Raw genomic sequence first — 15112 nt, forward strand, 5'->3', positions numbered from 1 at the left:
TATGGCTCATCTCTTCAGAGAAGCTTAGCTTTGTCCAGACACTAGGGAGCACACAATATATATCAAAACAATACATTTTCCGGGTTAGAGTTCCCCATATATTATGTAAAAAAGAAGCAGAAAACTCTGGGTAGGTCCTAATTTTAGGTGGAGTGCAGCTCCTGTATAGAGCATTCTCCTATATATATAAAACCTAGTGGCGGTCTCCACTTTTTTAGTTATAGTTAGGTCTGCAGCCCTCTCCCCATGCATATGGAGGCCCCAGGGAGCCCCCACTTAGGGCCAAAATGAGCTTATTGGAGGAGCATTAATACTATGCCAAAAGTCTGGTTCAGGTTTAACTGGAACATAAATATTAAATAAAGATATATGTTTATTATGAATGTAGTAGTAACCAATACCCATCGTCCATCATTCTCACATTCAGTAGATACAATTTGTATTTGAATGATTTATGACAGAGGATGGCAACACCACTCTTGCAGTTGATAGTTGGGGAAAACAATACCTGACCAACCCATTGGCGTTTCAATTTAAGTGATTCAATATCAGTGCAGTGTGTTTCCTGTAAAAAGGCAATGTGTTGATTACGTTTAGACAAATGAGATACAACCTCTTGTCTCTTAACTGGATGTTCCAGACCACAAACGTTCCACAAGACAATGTTAAACATGAGAGAACAAATATAGGGGATTAGGGCCATGGATGACAAGCTGCGAAAACAAAAAAGGAGACAAAATGACACCAATGATTACCAACATCAAAATGGATATAAAATATACATGCAATGATATCAAATAACCAATAATCACTCATATATAGGAAAAAAAAAGGAAATAGAGGAGAGAAAGAAAAAAGAAACAGAAGAGTCCGAAGGAAGTAACAGATCAAGGAAAGAATCCCAGATCTGAGGAGAATAGCATGAAGACACATAATGGGAGAAGTCCAGGCCAGAGAAAGAATACGACAGAGAGATAAAAAATAATTTACGATACAAAAGCCATGCATTTCAAAAACTTGAAAAGAAAGAAAAGTAGAGAGTAAGTTGACCAATAATGCCCACAGCATTAGGAGAAAGAGTCTGAAGAAATGTTTTCAGTTTTGCAGGATCCTCAAACAATATTGGGCTGTCCTCATGATAAATTTTTGCACAAGCAAGGTTGAAGTATACCTTAACCGATATTTCATAAATGCATCTGAGGTCAGAGGGCTAGAAACTCTTTTCTTCTTGCATTAGTCGCGTTAGAGAGATCTTGAGAAATCAAGATGTTGTGGCCAGACCAGATGAGACAGTGCTTTTCCTTTGCAGCTTTCAAGACATGTAACCGGTCTGTGAATTCCAGGAACAACAGACCGATTTCTTGTGGTTTGGCAGCATGCGAATTAGGACGAACAAGAAGGTGTGCTCATTGCAAGTTGAGAGGAGGCGTATTTGGAATGCCAAGAAGACCCAGAAGAAATTTCTTTTAATAGCCAAGCAAGTCAGGACCCTCAATGACCTCTGGTAATTCCTTCTATTTCTAATTTCAAGGTCTTCAGTGTGAGGTTTGAGTGTGAGGATTTCCTGCTCAAAAATTGGAATTTTTGTTGCCATGTGCTGCAGATTACTGGCATGCCGCTCCATTTCAATCATTTTACTCTACCGGTGGCACACACACAAGTATTTAGACCTCTCACTTCATTCAAAATAGTGTCCATAACAGGGTTATGAGAAGATAAGATGGGAGACGGAGGATCATTTTTCCCCTCTTAGGTTTAGTAATAGAAGAGGTTATTCTAGCAGAAGCATGAAGATCACACGCCATATTGGTACCATGTAGTATATGAGGTATAGTTTTCTTGGGTGAGTTGGTCCTTCCAATGAAGTTAAAGGGAGAGTCAAAGAGTGTACAAGAGCCAGCAATCCAGGAAACTACTATGTGAGCAAAAATATATAGAACAGTTGTAGAATATAATAGCTTATGAAATAAAAGGCAAATAAGCAGATTGAGCAAGGATAAGGAGAAAACATGCAGCGTTGGCAGATATTACTAGTGAAGGTCAACCATTAAAAGAATGCTTCAAATATACCATCAGGAATAAGGCCGTGAAGGTTCACCACATTTTTCTTCAATAATGGTCTGTAGCTTGTGAGCCAACCTTTATGTGTGTGAGAGAGTTGTTATTAAGACATTTTCCATGTTCAGTGAACAATTCTTTTAAAGGAATTCTTGAAAGTGTCATGAGGTTGGAGCAGCTCGCGAAAGCACATAAAATGTCTGCATGTTCTCAATTAACGAAGAAGACAGCACCACATCAGCAGGAGATTAAAGGCAGTTCTGCATGTATCAATATACGATTGAGGAGTTATATATTACCAGAGCAGCCTAAAAGTACATAATGATGAGGTGAAAAAAAATGAGCACTGCGTGTGGAAAGGTGAGGTGGAACGACATCGGGTGGCACCCCAACAAAATGGCAGACATAAAAATGGGAACTCACTACCGGAGCACCATTCAGGAAGGAGGCTCGCTATGAGGCAATTACCACAGTCATTTCATTACAGAACACATGCAAAAGAAGTAGCCATGTTCCACAGAGAAGTGCGCCGTCCAGAATGTGGCAATTTAGATGATGAAACTCTGTGTCGCACCGAAGCTCACAGGTTCACCGCCATCTTGCTTGACTTAGAAGCCACACCCCCATATCATGTTTTCTTTAAAGTATTTTTCTAAATTGTCATTTATTTAACTTTTTTTGCAAGCATATAATGCCACCTTAAGACTATAATATTTTTACTTGTCATTACTTTCAAAGCTGTAATGACTAAATCATATGCTTACAAAGCAATTATTAATAAATAAAAAACATTACAGGTTTCCCAAAGTTCATCTGTTGGCTTTTCCCAATACTTGTAAAGTTTCCCATTAAAGACAGCACTTCCAAATCTAAAGTGACAAAATAGATCCATTTAGCTATTAGGAATGCAAACGTAATGCAATTTTCTTTTGACTCGTAATGATCCATTACATGGTATTGCCGGGGTTGCATTTTGCACATTGTGCGCATCATGTTAAGAAAAGGGCAAGTCCAGTGTGCCATTCCACTGAAATCAAGCACAGCAATGCCTTACATTTTTAATTGAGGGGAAATAAATGAATACAAGTTTTTTTATATTATACGTTTCCTGTATGAAGCATGTGGTGTTGCTTCTCTTTCATGCACTGGTGAAGTATTGCCATTGTGTCTTTCACACAAATCTCCACCTGTTCCTTCACACATACTCTTTTTTCACTTTATATCTAATTATTGGAATAAATGGTATCAACTGTGTTCAAAACACATTTACTTCAAGGGCGTATCATCTCAAAGCACCTACAAAACCAATAATACGTCAGACAATGAGGATTGAAAAGGCCAATAAGGATGACCCTTTTCAGTGCAAAGCTATAATGTGTTTAGTGTCTAGCTGGTGTAAGGTTTTGTTTGACCAGCCTGTTTTCCTGCCTTCTGCAACACATAGAATTTATGTAATCTCGCTGTCTGCATTTCTCTCACACTATGATTCCATGTTGTACGGGGAAACCTAGGTAAATAGATATTGAAAACAGATATAAATCTATGGACATGTTAAATAGGCCCGTGTGCTGGAACACCACCAATTTAATGTTGTACATAAGAATATCACATACAGAAATATAGCCTGATATGAATATTTTGTTCTATATATTTGCAAAACATATTGTCACATTGAGTGTTACTTTTCTATTATTAACTCCAGCTGAGATATTTTTATAAGCACTACTTCGGAGACAATAGCTATGCCATATATATTTGTGCCTAACAACAATATATGTTACCACATCTTCTCCACCAAATCTCGCCATACGTTTTTGCTGTAACACCGTGTTAACAAATTAGACAAGTATAGTCTGCAAGATGGTTCAGGGAGTTAAGTGCTTGCTGGAGGCATCTTATGTGACCAACAGGCCTTAGTTTAAGTTCCCTACAAGCACTGTTCATTATTTTATCCTTCTAGTGTTTGCAACGTTTGGAACATTAAATAGGAGCATACTAACACCAGTTATTTTTAGCATATACAGACACTAAAACTGCTCTTTGATGTACTGTGTAAAGAAATATGCAATTATTAAAATATGGAAAGACACACTTTAAAAAGATAAGGGCTACAGGCTCCACATATTTGTCTATTTACTTGTCTGTTGCAATATCCCAGGCTATTCTTATGGGCTCATTATGAATCCTGGCACTCACACCACAACTGAATTTATGCTGCCAACTATGCTTAGATCATCACTATGCTGATGGAAAGTAAAACAACAATCTAAGGTTTGGTGTGAGAATACCATAACTGGTGAAATTCAGGGCTCTAACCTTTAAGTATATTGTTTTCAGGGCATGTAAACATACCTATGATCCAGCGGGTCTGAGGAAATTTAGTCTCACATATAAATCTCTACACCAGGAAACTCACCATTATTTATAAACTAATACCTAGACCCATTTCTTAGCTGATTTCGGAATTATGACCTGCTGAATCATATGACCTAATTATTTATATCTAACACATTCATTAATTAAGCCATATATAACGGCAATGGATTAACTGATGGTAACGCAAAGAAACGATCAAGACCAGCTTGTCATTTCAAAATCTATTTTATTAATTTTATTTCATAAAGAAAGCTCAAACTTACATCATACCTACATACAGGTGCCTCCGTGTTTGTAGAGTGAGGCAGGGAGGATACATAACGAGTAACTGTGTAATATGGTATGATATTGGCATTGAGATGTTCTGCTGACATCATAAACCACAAGGCTGAGTAGTTAGTGAATAGCACAAACATATAAGATGCCAATATTGAAACATATCACAAAATGTACCCATTATGAAGTTTTTATTTGGGTGCAATTATTCTGAAAGCAATTTACTTCTTCAAATGGATAAATGTATTGAACATAATAAGTGAAATTCAGGAATATCATGTTTGATTACCTGTAGTCAGTGTTTAATTTGAGCTGGTGTTTTCCGGTGCTCGGCACCAGCAGTTAATTGTCAGTCGGGTGCTTATGACAGTCTGCCACAAGGTGACACTGTCTGGCCAATTTTGAGATGACCGCAACAACAGTTAAATATTAATTCGATATACATCAAAATTATTATTACCTTGCCGCCCAAGTCATTCTTATAGCTTTGGGGGCCTGAAATACTCCAAATTGTCACACTTGTAGGAGTTTTATGGTTAGCAGTTGTGTTGTTAACACCATTGGCAGCACTGGCAGGAGCAATCTGTGGTACAGGCTGCAGTAGCCTAATGACGAGAGCCCTGTCACTTAATTGTTTTACAAATTAAGCACTGTCTGCAGTTCAAAGAAGAGAAAAACATTTATTTATGCAGTTAATAAAATAGGTTTTCTGATGTAACAGAATTTGCTTTTTTTTAAAACACATTATGGTTATAGAGCTCTGTTAGCAAGGTAGATCAAATAATGTGGTCTGATTGCAACAAGAATGCTCAGCTTTCATGAACAGACTGTTGAGTGAGCAAGAGGCAGTGATGATGTTCAGAGAATGTTCAAGCTGCTGGCAATAAGGCAGAACTTGCAAAAAACTTTAATTACAGTTAGAATGTGCAGCTTTCACAAATAGAATGATGATCAAGCCCTCTTCGGAGGTCAAACATTGTGCAAAAGGTTACACTTATTAGCAGTACAAAAGCTATTGAAAAGTTGCTCTAAATGTAGCTCACTAAGGGCCATATGTAGGTGGGGTAATACCGGTCGGTAACAGTAAAATTCGGTACATTTCAGTTACCGACTGGTATTTAGGGATTTGAGATGTAGGAAGCTGCAAATAAAGAATCGGTAATTTACCGATTCGTTATTTTAAGGAATCGGTAAAATGCTGATTCCTAAAGCCTATGTAGGTAGCACTCAAGTGGATGCATTTTAGCCTTAAGGATTCGTTATTTACCACCAACTATAAGTTGGTGGTAAATACCGAATACCTTTGAAAAAGCAATTTTTTGCTTTTTCCTCAGTGCCATGTGGCACACATACATGCCCATAGGGCATGTATGTGTACAACATGTACACACCTGCACGATTCAGGTGTGCAACAGGGTGTCAATGTGACACCCTTCCACCCTTGAATATGTTCACCCTATTACTGATTCGGTATTTACTGAATCTGTAATAGTGAATGGCTTCCAATTCATTCCTATGGGCCTCCAGGCCCATAGGAATGAATGGGAATTACCGAATCAGTAAATACTGATTCAGTAATACCGAATATTACCGAATGGGAAAACTTTACCAAATTATTACCTACATACTATTTACCGATTCTGAAATACCGAATTGGTAAAATTCGGTATTTTAGATTTGTTAAATTGAGAATACCTACATATGGCCCTTAGGGTCATATGTAGGTAGGTAAATACCGGTCGGTAACCGCCGAAAATCAGTAATTATCCCTTTATCGACCGGTATTTAGCCTTTTCTAATGTAGGAGGCAGGTTTTAAGGATTCGGTAATTTACTGATTCCTTATTTTAAGGAATCTGTAAATAAGCGAATCCTTAAAAGCTATGTAGGTGGCACTCAATTGAGTGCATTTTTGCTATCAGGATTCGTTATTTACCACCAACTACAAGTTGGTGGTAAATACCCAATACCTTAAATGAAGCAATTTTTTGCTTTTTTCTCAGTGCCATGTGGCAGACTCACATACCCTTAGGGCATGTATGTGCACCACACATGCACAAATCAGGGGTGCCACAGGGTGTCAATGTGACACCCTGCCACCCTTGAATATGCACCCCCTATTACTGATTCGGTATTTACCGAATCGGTAATAGTAAATGGCTTCCCATTCATTCCTATGGGCCCCCAGGCCCATAGGAATGAATGAGAAGGTGATTCCTTATTACCGAATCGGTATTACCGATTCCGTAATAACGGATTTTACCGATTACATATGAAATACCGATTCCCAAATACCGAATCGGTAAAATTCGGTATTTAGGAATTGGTATTTCATATTTACCTACATCGGGCCCTAAATGCCTCTCAGTGACAGAAGCTTCACAGTCACTGGATAATGTCTTCAGCGATTTAATCAATGATGTCATTGAACATGTCATGAACAGTGCATGGTGGATGCACAAGTTATAGTTAGCTTAATAAACTCTACCTGGTGATTTGTGAATTTCACTTTCTTTTCTATTTAAAATTGTATTTTTAACTGGCATTTTTACCTAACTCTTCACCTAACTAATGCCTCGCTTTGATCATCATTGTTTTTTTGAGTGAATTCCATACATTTTTCTTATTGTAAAGTAAGATATTAACACCAGACCTAACTATAACTTCACTTTAACCTTGGATTTTTTTCCAGTGAATTTCTAGAATTTATTTTAACATAAAGTAGCAAACTATTATCACCCCTAACTATAAAGGCACTTTAAAATTGTTTATTAAATTTCTACTGTTTTTTTAAAAGTAAAGAAACATATTACTAGCATACCTAACTGCATGTAGTAGGCCCTTCAGTATGCAAGGAGACTTAAGTATATGGAGGGAGTGCATTCTTTGTGAAGAGCTACATAGAGAATGCAACCTCTCTGTACTAGTGGCTCTCCCACCTAATTGGACTTGGCTTTATGGAGTGAATAGGCTCTCCATGAAGAGCAGCACAGGGAGCAGAGGCTGTGCATAGTAGGAGCTTGCCCCCCTCTGGGGGCTTGGGTACATGGAGGGAGTGAGCTCTAGTGGGTGCGTTGAGCACAGACTGTGCATAGTAGGAGCTTGCATACCTAATGGGGCTTGGGTCTCTGGAGGGTTTGGGCTCTGTGCACAGTGTGGGTACTGAGCATTGACTGTGTGTAGTATGGGCTAGCCCACCTAATAGGACTTACATGTCAGGAGGGAGTTGACTTCATGCAGTCGGTGGACTGAGCCCAGACTTTGCATAAAAGTGTTTGGACAAATGATGGGGCTTTGGTCTCTGCAGGGAGTGACCTCTACACACACTCTCAGCAGACTGTGTGTAGTAGAAGCTTGCCCACCTAGTGAGGCTTAGGTCTCTATAAAGAGAGAGGTCTACGCACAGTATGCACACTGTGTAAACTGTGCATAGAAAGACCTTGCTCGCCTAATGTGGATTAAGTCTCTGGAAGGTATGGGCTCTATGCTCAGTCTGCGCACTGAGCACACTGTCCATAGTAGGATCTTGCTCAGGTAATGGTGCTTTATGGTGTACTGGGAGTGCAATCTCTGTAAAGAGGTTTGCACAGCCTGATGGCTGTGCTTTCATGTTTTGGGGGTCTCCCGGTCCCGTTGGATTCTCACAGAATCATACAGGAGGGCCACGTTGGGACCCACAGAAGTTCTGCGGGACTTTGTTAAATTTCTGCCCAGGAGGTGTTTGGAGGGAGTGAGCTCTATGCACAGTCTAAACACTGATTTCACCCTTTGCAAAGGAGGGGCTTGCTCACCTAATGAGGCTGAGGTCTCTGAAGGGAGTGGGCTCATTGCACAATCTGATCACTGAGTGCAGACTGTTTGTAGTAGCTTGCCCGCCGAATGGGGCTTTGGTCTCTGGAGTGTGTGGGCTCTACACTCAGCCTGCATACTAATTGCAGACGTGCATAGTAGCGGCTTGCCCGTGTAATTAGATTCCAAGTGTTCTGGGCGTCCACTCTCTCTAAAGAGCTTTGCATGTCCCAGGGTGCCCATTGTGGATCACGTTAAAGTCCTGCTTGAGCATGACAACATTGAATACAAATATTTTGTTACATTTTCGCCCCAGAGGTGGTCCCTCTTGGACCCCATTTCAAGGATTAGGGACTCATGGTTTGCCTACCCTTTCCTCTTAAGTCATTTAAAAAAATCATTAGGACTCAGGGGCCAGTTTCTTTAGTCTTGTAATGGCAGCCACAATTTTTTTTTCATGTTGGGGCTGCGAATCACATCGCAAGGTCCTACCCAATAGACTAACTAAAGAGAGCACTAATTTTCAAGGTTTTCCACATAACTGCATGGCAACAAATATCTATAACTTTTGAACCTTAATCTCTCAAAAATGGCTGAACAGATTCATACCAAATCATAAAAAGCACACTTTCTGGGTCAAAATCCAGCTATCTGGCAAACATGGTGTACTTCTGTTCAGCTGTTTTTCTGTGTAATTTTCCCTATGGAAAATGCATGCAGAAAAAGAGTTTTGGGCCCCTCGCCCCTTTTTCTGGTCCCTGATTTACAGATCACCTAGGAAATTTCCAAGAAACAGCTGAGGTGGAGGAACTTTTTAAAATAACTTTTTGTGAGGATTGATCAAATGGCGCCAAAGTTATCATCAAAACAAAAACACCCTTCCTATGAAAAGTGTGACATAACTAGCCCCTGGCCCCTGTGATAAGTTGGGTGTACAGCGGGCAATGGGCTAAGACCTGCAGCCAATCACTGCTATCCATGGGTGAAGGACATGAACAGGGGGTTTTAGGGCCCATGGCGAGTTGGGTGCCGGACATGGGCAAGAGCCAGGCTCTGCATCCAACCCATGCTGTGAATTGCCAAATGCCTTCTGCAGCAGGGGACAGCTACACATGAGGATTTGGGTTTAGTGTCTGACTGTAGGCCAGGCCCCACGACCAGCCACTGCTGTACATTCCCAAAGGTCATTAGCATTGGGAGTCAGCTGTAAATAGGATTGTAGGCACAAGGAACAATTAGATGTGGGATATATAAGAAAAAACCCGATATCCACAGAAGAAAATAGATAAAAGTGAAATTATGGTTAGCTTTGTTTATACGACCTTATTGTGTGTTTGAAAGAACCTCAAATTATTGTAAGGAATTGGTGTTCTGAAGTTACAGGATTAACAATTTCTGTCTTCAAAGCAACTCATCTTTCTGTCGGGTGGACAAACACTGCTCAATGTGTTCAAATAGCATCTAACTACCATATTCCATATTGATGTATTCTTTCTGTATATTATTTTGGACTTATTCCAAATATATTTACAAATCCCACCATCATTTTGGAGAACTTCCCAGTGTTTCATTAGTCACTATTTGATTATGTTTAACTGGGAATCTATAGGTGGTTATCAGTCTTACTGTGTTCTTTTTTGTGTGGAATTATTGGTAAACATCCTTTCCTTATTTTTAAACAATAGGGCATCTCTGCATAGCGCATGTACCTTTGTCATGCTGTCTGAAGTACTTTTTGAGGGTGGCCTTTAGCTCTAAATCTCTTTATTATTTCAGATTTTGGCATTTTAAAACATTCTGTTGTACTACAAGTTTCCCGTTTGAGTGAATACTTATTGCATTAAATAAGCTAGTTCTTGCTGGTGATTTTCTTTGTTTCAAAGTAATCATTTCTAACCCCAAGTTTCAAATTTGAGTATGCAATACTCATATTACTATACCTGAATGTAAACTTCAGGTTATACTTGTTCTCATTTAATTTGTCATGGAGATCAACATGCTCTTCATGGCTACCATTCCAAATTATAAATAGGTTATCCACATAAAGCAACCCTAATACTACTTGGGACACATGTTTTAGGTAAATATTGTGGACACCCTGTAGACTTTCTAAAGTGTCCAATAGACAATGTTATCATGTAATTAGAGCAACTATCCTAATAATCACACATTCACACATTTATTACCACAGTACACACTTCAAAGTCCTGTTCATGCCCAAACTAGTGTGACATTGATATTAAAAGAACATTGTTAAATGCCTTCCAAATTGTAAGTTACTACTGCTTTGCACATGGAAATAACTCTACTAAGACTAAGAAGGTGTTATAACTGTAAGGGTACTAGGGGTGTGTAAGATTTTAAAAAATGGCTTTTGTATACTTACAAGAAACTTCAGCAAAATTACAACAATTGCACGCAATAACAAAATTCAAATCAGTCATTTTGCAATATATTTGAGTGCAAACATCTTCCACATATCAATTTATGACAAAAACAAAAGAACTGCAAACAACAGTTTCTTTTCGTTCTGTTGTTCTAGTACATTTACCAGACATTTTTTATGCAAATGGTGACTTGGCGTCATAGCATAACTTCAGGAATTTCACATAACAATTTCACCCAGGCCGAAATTTTATGTTACTGCACAAAATCAAACCCCTGCATCCTGATTTGCTTAGATGAGTGTTTTTTACAACAAATTCACATGACAAAATGCCATGCCATAAACCATTTATGATGAGGATCAGAATGTAGTATTGTATTTATTACCACTGTTAGAGGGGGCAATGGGCATTATGACCCACTTGAGGCTTCACCTCTTTTGAGTTATGGTTACTTGCTACAACAAACAATGGTAATGAATAATATACTACATTCTGCACATCTATATGTGTAAAATATATGTGTGTATATATGTATGTATATGTGTATGTATATGTGTAAATATATATATATATATAGATACTTATATTAATTACCTACTTGTGGTTGCCAGTAGATAGTTATAGGTAGGACCTAGTTTCGTTAGGAAAAGTGATTTTTGATTTGCCTTTATCTTTGGTACAGTTTGGTGAATTTTTCATGAAATTTCCCCCAAAAAAGTGTGCAGTTGAATCCTATTGTGCATGGAAAGTTTCAGGGTAATCCATCAGGCAGATTTTGAGAAAAAGGGGGGAAAACGAGGGGGCAGGTCAAAAAAAGTGTGTTTCCCATGTTAATTCCCATAGAGATTTTAAACACAACTACAACCCGAAAAGCTGGATGGGATTACACCAAATTTGGCATAAAGGTAGCTCTTGATTCAGAAAGCACCCTTTTTGTTATTTGGCGTGAATCCATTCAGTAGTTTTGGAGATATTATAGAAAATCTAAATTTGTATAAAGAAAAGGGGGCAGGGTAAGAATATCCTGACCTATTAGCCCTGGTGCTGGGATCCCCCAGGGACCACATTGGGGCAAAAAGTCATTTTTTTAAAAAACAAAATCCACAAAATTGTGAGGATTGGTGAATTTGTGGCAAACATCACTGGTTGTGGGTGGGTGTATGAGAAGATGTTTGGGGGTGTAAGTGGGTATGTGAGTGGTTCTGTGGATGATGTCATCAGTGATGTCAATAGTGATGTCACTGACCATGTGATGAGTGATGTAATATGTGAGATCATAAGCAGTACATTGCGGGCGTAAGTTTTAGTTAGCTCAGGTAACTATAATTGCTGAATTTCAGTGATTTATTTCCAGTGGAATCTGAGCCTAATTATGACATCCCTGCAACCTTTGCTTATTTCAGTGAACTTGTAATGTTTTTAAAATTCTATTTCCTAACTATAACGCCCCTGTAACCTTTGGTTTTTAGTGAATTTCACAGTTTTTATCAATATAAATTGTACTATAATTTGACCCATAAGTTTAATTTACTAGTATACATTTTCACAAGTATATAAATACATTTTATTCATAAATTAATTCTCATTATTTATTTTAAAACTAAAAATTAAAACAATTCAAGTAAGATAACTGATGTTGTCTTTCTATAAATGCAATTCACCAAGTCTTTCTATCTTTTTATTCATTTTTTGGATCCGTATATTTGTTCCCAACCAAAAGCACACATTCAATACTAAGTTCAAATTATTCTGCTGCACTACAAGTCCTCCGTGCTCTAATAAGCTTCCGTTAGGGGATACCCCACATAAGAGCTGTTGGGTGAATATGTGTTATCATGTCAGACCATCGGATATCAAAACAAATTTATGTAAAAGAACATTGTAATAACTCTTAACCTGCATAACTTTGGCTGTGCTTGAAATCCAATGAGTCATGCCAATAAAGTATTATTTCTGAATGCAATAGTGTGTTTGTGAGAAAGAGATGTGTGGGCATTAGAGAAACTGTTTATGTGTGAGTGGGAAAGAGAAAGTGAGAAAGAGATATTGTTCATACAGTAAAGCCTTACGCTATGCAAATTAAGAATTGAGGCACTCAGTCATATGCCAGAGGAAGCTATTGGCTTTTGTAAGAGTTAATAGGAATCTGTGCAAGAGGGTGATAGGGAAGTGTTGTTACAAAACTATTGTTTAGATGTATTGGTTACTGGGGGATAAGAACGAGATATGTAGGCTGCTAAAACAATAAAGGAGAAGTGTGTGGAGAAAAAGCTGAGTTAATGACTGGTTCTAACAAATGTAAATCTCAAGCAATAAATATGCATCCAAAGTTGATGGCCGAAAGCATGTGCTAATTTATATAAAAAAGAATCAAAAAGAAGACATTAAAATAAAATAAAGTTTGTTAAGGTAATGTGTCACAAAGGATCCCTATCCCATTAAGAAATTGAGGGAACTATTCGACAGCCCTACTGCCATTCCATAGCAATTTATTTGTGACCGAAAAGTGGTTGAACGTCTATGAAGAGCAGGTACAGTTTCAAGATTGGAGGTGAAACAGACAAGCCAGACATTGTGCTCTCAGTGGTAAAATATGAATTAAAGAATAATAGTGTATTTTAACACCTTGGCTGCTAGGTGTTTTCCCCCCCTGTGCTGGAAATTGCTCTTAGTATGTATTCATGACGAGCTCAGCTCGTCATCAGCACAGCTCAACTGTGCATCATGACGAGCTGAGCTCGTCATCAGCATCGAAAGGGTTAATGACACAAGACTACATTGTCCACTAGCAAAGGTATGGTACTGGTATATTGTGGCCTGAATGTCGTCAGACAAAAATATAAGATTTTATATATCAAAAGGTTTTACCCATTCTCTGTCAATGGGGAAATGTGTTGATACATAAAGGTCATAGTGTCTTTTTTACAAAACTACTGCCCAATGGAGTTTAGAAAACAAAATCTACACCCAATGGAGTGATATTCATGTAGCCACAATAATAATGTCAAAATATATTTTTGTTATAAATATTCAGACGTACAACCACAGAGAAATAGCTCATTAAGTGAAATTAATGTCAAACCATTATGATAGAACACTTTAGTTATATTATTCAGATGTTTGATTGTGCAACATCCGTGAAAGTAGTCTATGTGTATTCAAGCAAGGATGCAAACACTTCCCTCAGAGGTAGGAAAGTAAGTGAGCCTTTGAGTGGGTCCCTAGGTGGGTTACATTTTAAGAAGTGGCCAAGTGACAGTAGTCAAAGGCTGCTTGGGTATGAATTTTACTTTGGTGAAAGGCGATGATCAATGGTGTGCCACAGAGGATTACTGTGCCCACCTATTTCTTTGCTTTTTTCAGGTTATTCAGGAACAAGGTAAGAAGAGATGAATCTCTGAAATGTAGGTGGTTGGCCAGTGGGAAGGGATTAAAAGCCAGAGTTTGAGAAAATCTATAGAGTTGTGTTATCTATGGTTTAAAGCAGCCACACATTTTCTGAGGGAAAACTAAGCGGGAAATACAAGGTAGGTCAAGAGATTATTTGTGACTGTCACACAAAAGAAAGATCTCTGTGTATATTTCATCCATTGACTCCAAAGTATACGAGCACTATGAAAATACAGTTGAGAGAGCCATGGACATGTCGTGAAATGTGTAGTGAAAGGGCGAAAGTTTCAGTCCAACTTCTTTCTCCTCTCAAGTTGGTCTGATATTTGTTGGCCAAATGGTTAATGTTTTGCATGTTGGAGTAAAGGTCCTCTATTCACGGAACCTTGGAGCCATGTATTGCACCATAACAGTCCTGTGACAGGTTTCACTGTTCACTTGTATGTCGAATTACTGCTCCAAATCTTACTGAGAGCGTGTTGACAAAGGACATGGAGCTGATAGGGTGATAGATTAGTGGAAGCATTAAGTTTCCTAAAGAGAAGTATTTGAAGGATCTGAAGGTTTGGTCTTCTCTTTTGGGTTGACCTTAGTTTGTTGGTAGGATGTGGAGCACGGAGTCAGAAATGCTAATGTGGTCGGTCCACTCTGGGATAATAGGCAGTTGGCATAGGATTATTGGTGAAGTTGAGAATACAAGGTGGAGGATGTGGCCTTTAGAGTGTATTTGTTGTGTGACAAACATGACATGTTTAGTATGTTGATGAGGTTGGGGATGTGTTTTTTTAGCTTGTGTTATCTGGTAGGTTGTAGTCAACCAAGAGAGCAGTATGCATT

At 38.4% G+C, this 15112-nt stretch overlaps 1 protein-coding gene across 1 annotated transcript in view; it reads left to right on the plus strand.

Annotated features, from left to right (window-relative positions):
- GPR26 (G protein-coupled receptor 26) overlaps positions 1-15112 on the plus strand; it is a 263376-nt gene that overhangs the window by 70293 nt on the left and 177971 nt on the right. The window lies entirely within an intron of this gene.

This window comes from Lissotriton vulgaris, chromosome 5, assembly GCF_964263255.1.
Source record: "Lissotriton vulgaris chromosome 5, aLisVul1.2, whole genome shotgun sequence".
In the NCBI taxonomy this organism is placed as follows: Eukaryota; Metazoa; Chordata; class Amphibia; order Caudata; family Salamandridae; genus Lissotriton; species Lissotriton vulgaris.